The sequence below is a fragment of the Passer domesticus genome, chromosome 2 (assembly GCF_036417665.1).
Source record: "Passer domesticus isolate bPasDom1 chromosome 2, bPasDom1.hap1, whole genome shotgun sequence".
NCBI classification, from domain to species: Eukaryota; Metazoa; Chordata; class Aves; order Passeriformes; family Passeridae; genus Passer; species Passer domesticus.
The window spans coordinates 54,885,427-54,896,335 of NC_087475.1; the positions used below are offsets into that span (position 1 = coordinate 54,885,427).

Genomic DNA, 10,909 nt, shown 5'->3' on the forward strand with positions numbered 1-10,909 from the left:
TCCTCACTTGAGCCAGCTCAGACTGTAAAAACAACTCAGTACTCACAGCCCCATTTTTCCCATTTAATACACTTCTTTTGTGGAACTGTGTTCCATAGTCTTGACTTTAATTAATTAACATGCTTGTAATAATTTTTGCTGTGATGAAAAACTTCAAAAAGGGGACCAGCTCTAGAGTGCAGAAAGGCATTTTAATATACAGAGAACATGATACAACACAACCCAGAGGTGTGAATCAGCTCAGTATATCACGGATAGTTGAGCTGTAACTCAATTAACATTAGTTTTATTAACTTGCACTGCTCACCCCCTTAGTGGACACATCCATCAAATATAATTACCCTCTAATCTAAAACCACCTCTGACTTTGAGACTCTCATTGGTAGATGCTTACTTTCAAAAATTATGAGATACCCTTTTTTTCACACATTATTTGAATTTCAATTTAAGTTCTCTGAAATATAATACTTTATTTAACACAGCTGCTTATGTTATAAATGCTTTAGTTTATATATATATATATATATATATATATATATATATATATATATATATATAATATATATATGAATTGTGAGAGTCCATTCTATACTTTGTTTTCTACCAGTTGAGTTGAAAGTAAGATCATAACATAGAGGGCAGGTTCTGATCCTTCAGGCTTTGTTGAACCTCTTATAAACAAAAATGTCAGGACCCGTACAATAATTAGTAACAGAAATGGCAAGTCCTTTAGTATAGAGTGGTCAATAGAGCAGTATATAATGCTTTAGAAGACGTAAATGTGCCATTTCCAGATTTTTAAAGCACAATGTAGTTTACTTATAAACTGAAATAAATGCCAATAAATTAAGAATTGCAAGTTTGGGTGGTGGGGTGGTTTTGGCTTATTTGTTATTGTTGTTTTGTTTTGTTTTTTTACATAGACGCAGACACATCACTTTGCTGGACAGTAATAGAACTTATGTGCTGACACATACCCACATCCTGCCAAATAATCTGTAGCTCTTTTGAAATACTGAGAGCACTTAATTTCTTTAGAACACAGCAGTAAGCCTCCTCTTGTAGACATAGCTCAGAATTGCACAGAACTGGGTCCGCAGTGAGAAGAATATCACAGACATGCACGTCATATGCTATGTTTTGAAACAAGAATGCTTTCTCTAACTGCAGCATGTCATGGTTCTTATTACAGGTCTAAGTTTATACTGCTACCTAACTGTACATTAGCAAAAATGAGGATGTTTTTACTATTAGAAAGTATCTGAAATTCTCACTGTATATTATGAAAAGAAAGGACTTAAAGAAAGTAATGTCCCTCATTTTCAAAAATAAGTTGTTCTTTCTTTTTTTTTTTTTTTGCCACAGCCATTCTTAAGTCCACCTGTTGTGCCTAGGTATTGCAACACATTCTAATATTGCATGGCATGTAAATATATACCTTAATTACTCATAATGATATGATTATATACACATATATATATATATATAGATTATATATATATAAATAAATATTACCAGTCACATAATTACTCAGTATTATTTAATGGAATTTTGGGACTATGGATTTTGTTGTTTGATGTACTTTAAACTGTATGAAGCAGCATAATATTAAGACTATCCTCACCAATGCTTTTGATTATTTATTCATTAAATAAAGTGCTTTCTTTTGCTTGTTATAATCCTGTTTGTACAACCATGTGATAATGTTAAAATGGGTAAGTACTGTACGGGAATTATAACTGTTTCTTTTCTTGTCTAAATATATACCTATAACAATATTTATTAGTGAACTGAGTTTCAAGAATGTGTCTTTTTTATGTGTTTACTACCTCTTTACACATAATCCAAATTTAAAGGGAAGCTGAGATAAAATTTTTTCATACAATTGAGAAAGCCCCAATAGCTTTGAAATTATTTTTTTTGCCTTTATCCACAAGTGATATTAGTATGCGATCTATACTTTAAATCAGACATAAAAATAATGCATAGTACAGTAGTTAAGCTTTGTTGACTGTAGCAATCAAAAGTAAACATACATTTTTAATTTCTCAGGTGAAGACATAATAGGTCTCGGATCAAATAGGAAGAAACTCCATACTCTAAGGATAATGTTTATAATAGCTGATTTAACAGAAGATGAGTCAGAAATCTGGTACACTATTCAGCTTGTTTTTCACGTATCATAGTCAGTTTTCACCATTGTATAGTAGAAAGGATTAACAAAACTGGGAACTGGTTTTGGTAAAACCTTAGATGTACCAAATTCAATGGGAATTTTCTAGATTATTTTTAAAAGCCAGTAGCCAGTATTTTACTGGCATTTAAACCTGTTATTATTTGAAGGAAACTCAACTTCTGTTGTCATTTCACTTACTGCAATATTCCATAGGATCTTTCCCTTCCCTTCCCTTCCCTTCCCTTCCCTTCCCTTCCCTTCCCTTCCCTTCCCTTCCCTTCCCTTCCCTTCCCTTCCCTTCCCTTCCCTTCCCTTCCCTTCCCTTCCCTTCCCTTCCCTTCCCTTCCCTTCCCTTCCCTTCCCTTCCCTTCCCTTCCCTTCCCTTCCCTTCCCTTCCCTTCCCTTCCCTTCCCTTCCCTTCCCTTCCCTTCCCTTCTCTTTCTCTGTTCCTTCACAGGAAGGGAGTTGAAAGTGGGATCTGTGAGTAGTTCTGCAGCTATGTACACATTTTTGCTATCTTGTCATATGGGTGCTAATAGAGATGAAGGCTGTTGACCTCATTGCTCTCACAGTGGAGAGCAGGAGAGAGAGTATAGCAGAAAGACAGGAAAGAAATGGGATAGGAGGAGGCTGTATGCATTAGGGAAGCAATAAATTTTTGCAACAATGAAGAGAGTAATTTTGAGCCTTCATATCTCTCTAGCACCGTAAAAAAATGACCCTCCTACATACATAAGTTTGTGTAGACATGTAAGCATTTAATACTATTGTCTTGTGAAAAACGGGTGTCCAGAATTGTGGCAAAGCTGTACAATTTTTTTTTTATTATTTTTTCCTTTTTTTTCTTTTTTTTTTTTTTCTTTAGAAATTGCTCTTTTGCCTGCTATATGAATATAGAGACCACAAGCAATGCCACGGGGTCTAAGTAACTGAGCACTGTTTTATTTTGAAATTAATTAAATTCTCAATATCAAATCTTATAAAATCATTATATACAGATAATTTGCAAGTAATCTGTAGACCTAAATGATCAAGAAATTATGTGTTACCAGCCACCAGGCAGCAAAGAAAATAAAAAGTCAGTACACAACAAACTACATTCCTCATAAAAAATCCAGACTCTCCTAGCCCTCACAAAAGGGCACTGATGGTAAAGATACGGGTGTAATGCCATGAAGCAATGGATGAATTTCTTTTCATATTCAACATTCTACAGAAAGGTCTGGGTTATTACTATGTCTGAAGCTTAAATTAATTCAGTGTGAGGTTAAAGAAATCCAGTCACATAAAATCAAAATCCAATATCACATTAATAGAATTCATTTTTTTTTCCTATTGCAAGTCACTATTTAATCATTATGTAACAAGCACTGCATACTTCTTAATACTGTGTAAGGAAATTGTGTAAGAGAGCTTTCTTTAAATTTATATATTACTTTGTGGCTTTTAATTTAAGTGTAGTTTCTTTTCTTTTGGGATGAGAAATTTTGAATTCTGTTTGCATTGATCATACTTTTAATTTGGGGAGATTTTAGATTTTTTTCTTCAAGAGTATTATTTACCATAGGGAATGACATAGTCCTGTGCTTTTACTGGATGGTCTTGTACTCTTAGGACACTTAAGCTAGTTCTTCTGCATTATTGACAAAGATCATGCATAATTACTGTCTACCATGTGGTGTTAGATCCCCAGAGTTAAAAAAAAATTAAAAGGAGGTAGTCACATAAAGACAATTGTTTTATTCACTACAAAAGAAAAAACAAAACAAACCAACCAAGCAAAAAAAAACCAAAAAACACCTGTACTGTGTTATGAAAGCAAAATTTATGAGAGTCTATTCATTCAGCCAGAACTACCTACTTGCTGAGTCAAGAACACCCTGCTTCCTTCCTTCTTTAGGAACAACACTGAATGGTGAACAGTTTTGCCTTATGGTGAATCTAAACCTCATTCTTAAAATAATTTGAAAAATGTCCCTGGAGCCTCTACATGTATGGGGTTTTTTGAGTTTTTTTATGAGGGAAATGAAATATTGGGTAGGTCTCTGGCTCCTTAGATTTAGGTGCATACTTGAGCAGCCCTTTAAAATAATCTCACATTCCCTTACAGGTAAACAGCTATTTTTTAAGAGCTCCAGAAAGAATCCTTTTATTCCTAAGTTTAGCCACATTAGATCTCTGCTTTATGGAGAATCATAGTGCAGAACCTGTTCCAAACTTTGCAGCTGACAGCTGCAAAATCTCTGGATACTCTACCATGTCAAATTACTCATCACTAATATTGAAAACCTGTAAGCAGGACAACAGTGAAAAAGAGAGATTAAAGCACAACTGATTCAAGCGCCCTATGGTTCAAAAAGAAAGCAAACAAACATTGTGGAGGAATGGGTGAAAGATGTATTTAAGATTTTTAGAGTAATTTTTCTTTACAAAATATGTAGCTGCAGGGAAGTATATTGCTAATATTGCATTTTCTTTGGATGCCCTACTGTGTTTCGTTCAATTACCATGCTAAAGGCTAAACTCAATAATTTTACAAGCAATAATTCTACACAAATATGCATTCAATCAATATATGGTTATTGCATGAAAAGTAGTAAGAATTTGAGTTTTTCTACACTTCTAGAATATCAAATGCATAATTACTATTTATAATAAGCTTGCAGTCACAGACTCTGTAATTCCTTAGTCCTGAACAATTGCATAATTACTAATTCAACTACATTAGCATTGGGAGTAGACATGGATGATTTCAAAAGGGATACTACTGATTTAATGAGGTCTCTGTACATTTCCAAAATTATACAAATTCTGTTTAACAGCCAGCTACTGAAGCTTTTGGGTATTTGAACCAATAAGTCAACCGACTGCCAACCAAAAGAATCATTAAAAATGAAAACAAATAGAAATTAGAATGAAATTGCATTTTACACAACGTGAAGCTACCAAAATTGTATTTCCTGACTAGTTTCCAACAGTCTGTCTAGCTTTACTGGAGACTAGCTGCTGCTGATTCTACTGAATACCTAAAGCTGCCATTTGTGACAATGTTTTCGTGTTTTGAATGTTTGTGGCATTGTGATTATGTTAGGATAAATATGACAATAGACCATGGACACAGAAGGGCTATTCTGAATTCATTGCCCTTCTCTTGCATTCACTACCTCCTTTTATTCTGTGTGATAGACTGCAAATTATCAGATCCTGAGAGTTTGGAGCTGGCATTTTGCCAAAAAGTAAATAGTTGTCAGATCTGTCTGGAAAGAATTTGTAAAATTTTGTAATACTTGTTTTTGGTTTTTTTCTTGAAGGTATCTTTATTCTACAAAGGTCCCTGCAATAAAAGCTGCCTTTGATTTCAGTGGGAGACAGATTAGCTCAAACAGTAGTTTTCATGTTGGCGGTCATTATACCAAATAAGGATGAAAGGATATGTCAGTCAGAGACACCACAAAATCCTTAACCTTGTAGGCCTCCGAGTAATCCCGCTGTGCAACCCACAATTGCTATACCTAGAGGAGGAAAGGGAAAGAAAGATTTTAATGTTAAAAGATTTAGACTGCCTAAGTTATAGTATGGTAGTTGCAGATCCGTCACACAGTACCCAACTGTACATCAGCACTTCCTCTTCCCATGGTGGACATCCATCAATTTTGATGGGTTTTTTTAGTGCTTATAGTGTAGGATCTTCACACGTTCATAAATTTCTCACATATTCCATCCAACAGCCTGCTCATGAAATTAGTTAGATGTTGGTTTAATCAATCTGTTCATTGGATAAAATAAATTAAATTCTTATCCTCAAAAGAGGACACATACCTGAGCCTGAACTACAGGTGAATGGGGTCATCTTCATCTCTTCCTAAGAAATGGAGAATGGTGTGAGCTAAATCACAACATTTAGCTTCCAGCCAACAGACCTTCTAAAGATCAGGCTGAGCACTATGAGCTAAGTCAGTGTCTTCAGATTGCTGAGCCCTGTCTAGAACGAGCAGAGGTAATATGGGAGGCAAGAGCTATCTATAACTTTCTTTAGCATTCCAAAGAGGAGTTATGCTGTATTAATCCCCAAAAGGTAAGCCTACAACCAGCTATTTTGTTACATGAGCTCCTACTGCAGAGGACTGAGTGCAGGTGGCACTGCCAGATTGGGGAGCACCTCTCATGGCTTCTCCTAGCCCATCCTCAAACATCAACACAGCTGTGATGAGAGACCTCTCAGCACCTTCATAGCTATTTCTGGGGACAACTGACCCTTAGAGATGTCCACAGAGAGCCTTTTAATGAAAAAGCTAGGATGAGCATCAGAGTGCAAACCAATGTGGCCCCTCCAAGACAGAGCATTCTGCTTCTATGAGGTGTGTATATAATGCCACTAGAGAATGAAAAAATAAAAATTAGTGAAAGTTTTACCTGAGATAATTTCTCAGATAAGAAATTTATTTCTTTATGAGCTTTAATTTCTGCTGCTTAAATTCTGTGTGAAATAAGTACGTTTTCCTTCTTATACAATCTGCCATCTTTTTCCCACTTTTATTCTAGTAGAATTTCAGCCTTCTGGCTGCAAGGAACAAATGTCAATATTCCTTTGTAATCTTTCCCTGTTCCTAACTGTCTTTGCTCTACTGCAAAATCTCCCAGGATGCCCAGGTTAAGCAATGCATTTTAGAAAACCATAAGCCTTTTCATCCTACAGGACCTCTTTTTATTCAGACTCAGACCTCGGAATCTTTTTAACTTTAAAGGAAAGACCACTTGTTTTTCCTCCTTTAGACCCTCACACCAATCAGATTGTCCATGAATTCAGGTTTGCACAAGAGGGTATGTCCCAAATATGATGTTGACCTGCTTCAACACTTGCTGTGAATTACCTTTGTGGACATCCCCCACATCTTGAGGAAAAATTCTACTTTACAAGGGTGTTAAAGAGTGTACACTTGTAGGTAATTATGTACAGCAGCTACTTTCAAAAAAATGTGAGGGGTTTAGAAAGAAGACAGAAAATAGGATAGGACAGGATAGGATAGGATAGGATAGGATAGGATAGGATAGGATAGGATAGGATAGGATAGGATAGGATAGGACAGGATGAGCTTGAGTGTCTGTAGAGAAAGGAAGAAAAGGAATGGGAAAATAAATATCTAATACTTGGTTTTTGTGCTTCCTGTAGCCAAGATCAGGATGGATAATCTCTCTATGATGTCTGAGGGTATGATGCAACAGTTGAAATGTTGTTCTGGACCATGGAAATCATGATGCAAAAAAGTGAGGAAGAGTAGGGAAGTAACTCCAATGAAGAAGGACTATGCAGTGTAGGTTTTAGGCTGCCAGACCCATGTGCAAGTGGCTTGCTGTGTATATGCTGTAAGTGAAGATTTTCCCCAGACCTCATTAATTCCACTGGAGTTTGAGGAGACCTGGGTGTCATAAATACAACAATTTTCCAACACATAACCAATCAAGCAAAATGAAAGTTAACCTGATCCACTTAGATCATCACTTTTTCAAACTCTGAGAACTGTAACTTGCCTCCACCCTTGTCCAGAAGCAACAACTCCTCATTTCTTCATTCAAACTTTTCCCAGTCTGGCTGTAAGATTCTCACACAAACTCCTGTGTAACTGATCATATGCGCATCATGTTGCTAGACTGAACCCTGAATTTTCATTCAAGTTAGTCATCTCTGTGCAGTTTTCTTCTAATCTGTGCTTCTTTTTTATCAGTCAGCTCCACTTCCTCCCAAGCCTATATTAAGGTTTTTAAAGCATCACTGTGATTCAGAGATCCAAGATAGGCATGCATGGTTGTAGACTGAGAACAGAATGTGGGTGTCTCTCAAAGACTTTGTTTTGGACAGTCTTAACTAGTACCCACACTCCTGGCAAAACTGAAGTAATGAATATGTAGACAGTGAGAACATATTATCAACAAATCTAGAAGCAGGATGTTATTTGTAATAGATGTGAGAGGGCTGTATTGCACATGTTGATGTTTTCTAAATCTCAGTGCATATCTGAAGATGCCTTCTGACTACAGACATTTATCTTTGTGCATGTCTGCATGGGAATGTGGGGAAGAAGCAGTTATTACAACTCTGATGAGTACTAATTATTCTATAACTCTTTTAGTCAGATAAGTTACAGATATTTTAGTCAGATGAGCTACAACCATTTTGAAAGAAAAATAAGATAAGGTTGTTTTTGTTTGGTTGGTTTTTTGTTCGTAGAGCTGATAATTTCCCTATACGTTTACCAGTCTCTAATAATTTATTTCACAATGAGAAATTCTGAGTCATAAAATAAAAATATAATTAAACCAGCAAATAAACAAACGATACATAGTGAAAATAACATATATTCTTTCCTGTACTGATTAATTTCAGTTGAATATTTCTAAATGCCCATTTTTTAAAATTTTGTTTGTTATATTGAAGATTTTTATTCTCAATTCAGAATGTAATTGAGGGTGTACATGAACATATAATTTAGTTCCATGAATTCAGAGGTACTGAAAGGCTGATCTGAAATCTATGGAAGTTAATTAAGCCTTTTCTATCTTCACATAGAAATTAAAACAATTTTGTAAACCAAGTAATTAGTTTGAGTATTTAAAAACAAAATTTGAAACTAATGTTATTAATTAAAGTGAAGCTTTGAAATCAGTTCAAAATATTTAACTCCAACTGCAATTAATGCAGAAACATAAAACAGAGTTTCTCATCAACTCAAGTGTGAGACAATGCTATGAGCTGGTTTTCATAATAGAATCCTTTCTCTGTCATTTACCAATTATTTTTGCTATATTGTCCTTCAGAAATGAAGGAAATATCTCTCATGGTATTTTCTTCAAATATTGTAACAGGTAGAAAAGAAAAAAATCAATCAAACAAAAAGAAACAAACAGAAGGAAGAAAAAAACCCTAAACCATGGGGTTATCCCAATGTATTACTAGGCTGGGTATTTCTAACTCCTTCATGAGTTGCTGTAGTTGGGTTGCTGTAGTCCTAAGGGTTGTTATTAATATTTAATTATTTTTATTATTTTGTTTGCTATGGACTATACTTTGCTCAGGTGCACAGGATCGTGGACATCAGAAGTGCCTCTGAATTGTCAAGATAAGATTTGCATTCTGCTGCCATCAGGGAATCAGATCCAGCAATATTAGCATCCTTCACCTGCACCCTGTAGGAAAACAGAGTTGGAAGGGGTACTCTTTGCTGGCTTAACAACAGGCTGCATGGCCAGGCCCAGAGCATGGTGGTGAGTGGTCCTGCACTCATTTGGTGCCTGGTCACTAGAGGTGTTCCTCAGGCCTCAGTGTTAGAATCAGTCCTGTTTATTGTCTTTATAGAACATCTGGTTGATGAGGGCATCAAAGACACCCTCAGTAAATAAGTACACAGGCAATATTAATTTGTGTGTGACTGTCAATCTGCTGGAAGGTAGGAGGGCTCTGCAGAGGAATCTGGAAAGGCTGAATCAAGGGGCTGAGACCAGGAATATGAGGTTCAACAAGACCAAATACTGGGTCCTACCCTTTGGACATGAGAACACCATGCAGCACTACAGGCAGAGTGGCTGGAAAGCTGCCCAGCAGAAAAGGATCAGGGTGCTGAACATGAGCCATCAGTGTGCTCAGGTGACGAAGAAGTCCAATGGCATCCTGGCCTGTATCAGAAATAGCGTGGCCAAAAGTACCAGAGTAGTGATTATCTCCCTGCATGCACCACTGGTGAGGCTATACCTTGAATGCTGTGTCCTGTTTTGGGCCCCTTAATTCAGGAAGGACACTGATGTGTTGGGGTGTGTCCAGAGCAGGGCAAAGGAGACGGTGAAGGGTCTGGAGTGCAAGTGCTATGAGGAGCAGCTGAAGGAGCTGGGCTTGTTTAGTGGGGAGAAAAGGAGATCTCCAGGGAAGACCTTATTGGTCTTTGCAAGTTCCTGAAAGTTTGTAGCCAGGGCAGTCTCTTCTGCCAGGCAACAGCGGCAGGACCAGAGGACATACCCTCAAGGTGTGCCAGGAGAGGTTTAAGTTGAACATTAGGAGGAATTTCTTCACAAAAAGGATGATTAAACATTGAAATAGGCTGCCCTGGGAGGTGGTGGAGTCACCATCCGTGGAGATATTTAAGGAAAGACTTAGTGCCATAATCTACTTGACATGATTTTCGGTCAAAAGTTGGACTCAATGAACTCAGGTCTGTTCCAGACTAATTGATTCTCTGATCCCATAAAAACCAAACACAGAGACCAGCAAAGACAAAAATGACCTTTTAATTGGAGACTTCTGTCCTTGACAACAGATTAACAAGATCATGCAAGCTTCTGCTGGTAAGTTTAGATTCAATTGACTCCCTTCAACCTGGACTGTGATGTAATTGGCCCTACCTAGTTGAACAATTTTTATCACTTGGAATTGTATTTGTGTGTCCTTGAAGTGTTTCATTTGTCTGTCCTGATTACATGTTACTTTTTTTAAGTCCAGTGCTCACCAGCTGCTGCAGGATGCCAGTGTCTTCTATCATAGATGTGTGATCAGCCCAGTGCAGCCTTTTTATAATGATCATGGCTACAGTCCCTGGAACATAACTGTGCTCTGAAACTTTTTTATTGAAAATTTTATCCTGCCATCTGATGCACAATATGGTCCACAGATGGTGCAGATGACATTTGTCTAGGAGTCCTGTATGTCGTCACTAGCCCATGTCTTCAAACCATTCAGCAAATTGGATA

General features: G+C 36.8%; 2 long non-coding RNA genes across 2 annotated transcripts; one reads left to right on the forward strand and one right to left on the reverse strand.

Moving 5' to 3' along the window:
* Nucleotides 1–5,847: 5,847 nt before the first annotated feature.
* On the reverse strand, nucleotides 5,848–7,309 carry LOC135295426 (uncharacterized). The gene is made up of 3 exons (XR_010357519.1): nucleotides 7,048–7,309; nucleotides 5,996–6,038; nucleotides 5,848–5,905 (listed from the first exon to the last, which is right to left on the reverse strand). It is a non-coding gene; the product is annotated as an uncharacterized LOC135295426 (long non-coding RNA).
* Nucleotides 7,310–7,316: 7 nt separating this feature from the next.
* LOC135295425 (uncharacterized) lies at nucleotides 7,317–10,458 on the forward strand. The gene is made up of 3 exons (XR_010357518.1): nucleotides 7,317–7,540; nucleotides 9,248–9,436; nucleotides 10,424–10,458. It is a non-coding gene; the product is annotated as an uncharacterized LOC135295425 (long non-coding RNA).
* The last annotated feature ends 451 nt before the right edge of the window (nucleotides 10,459–10,909 follow it).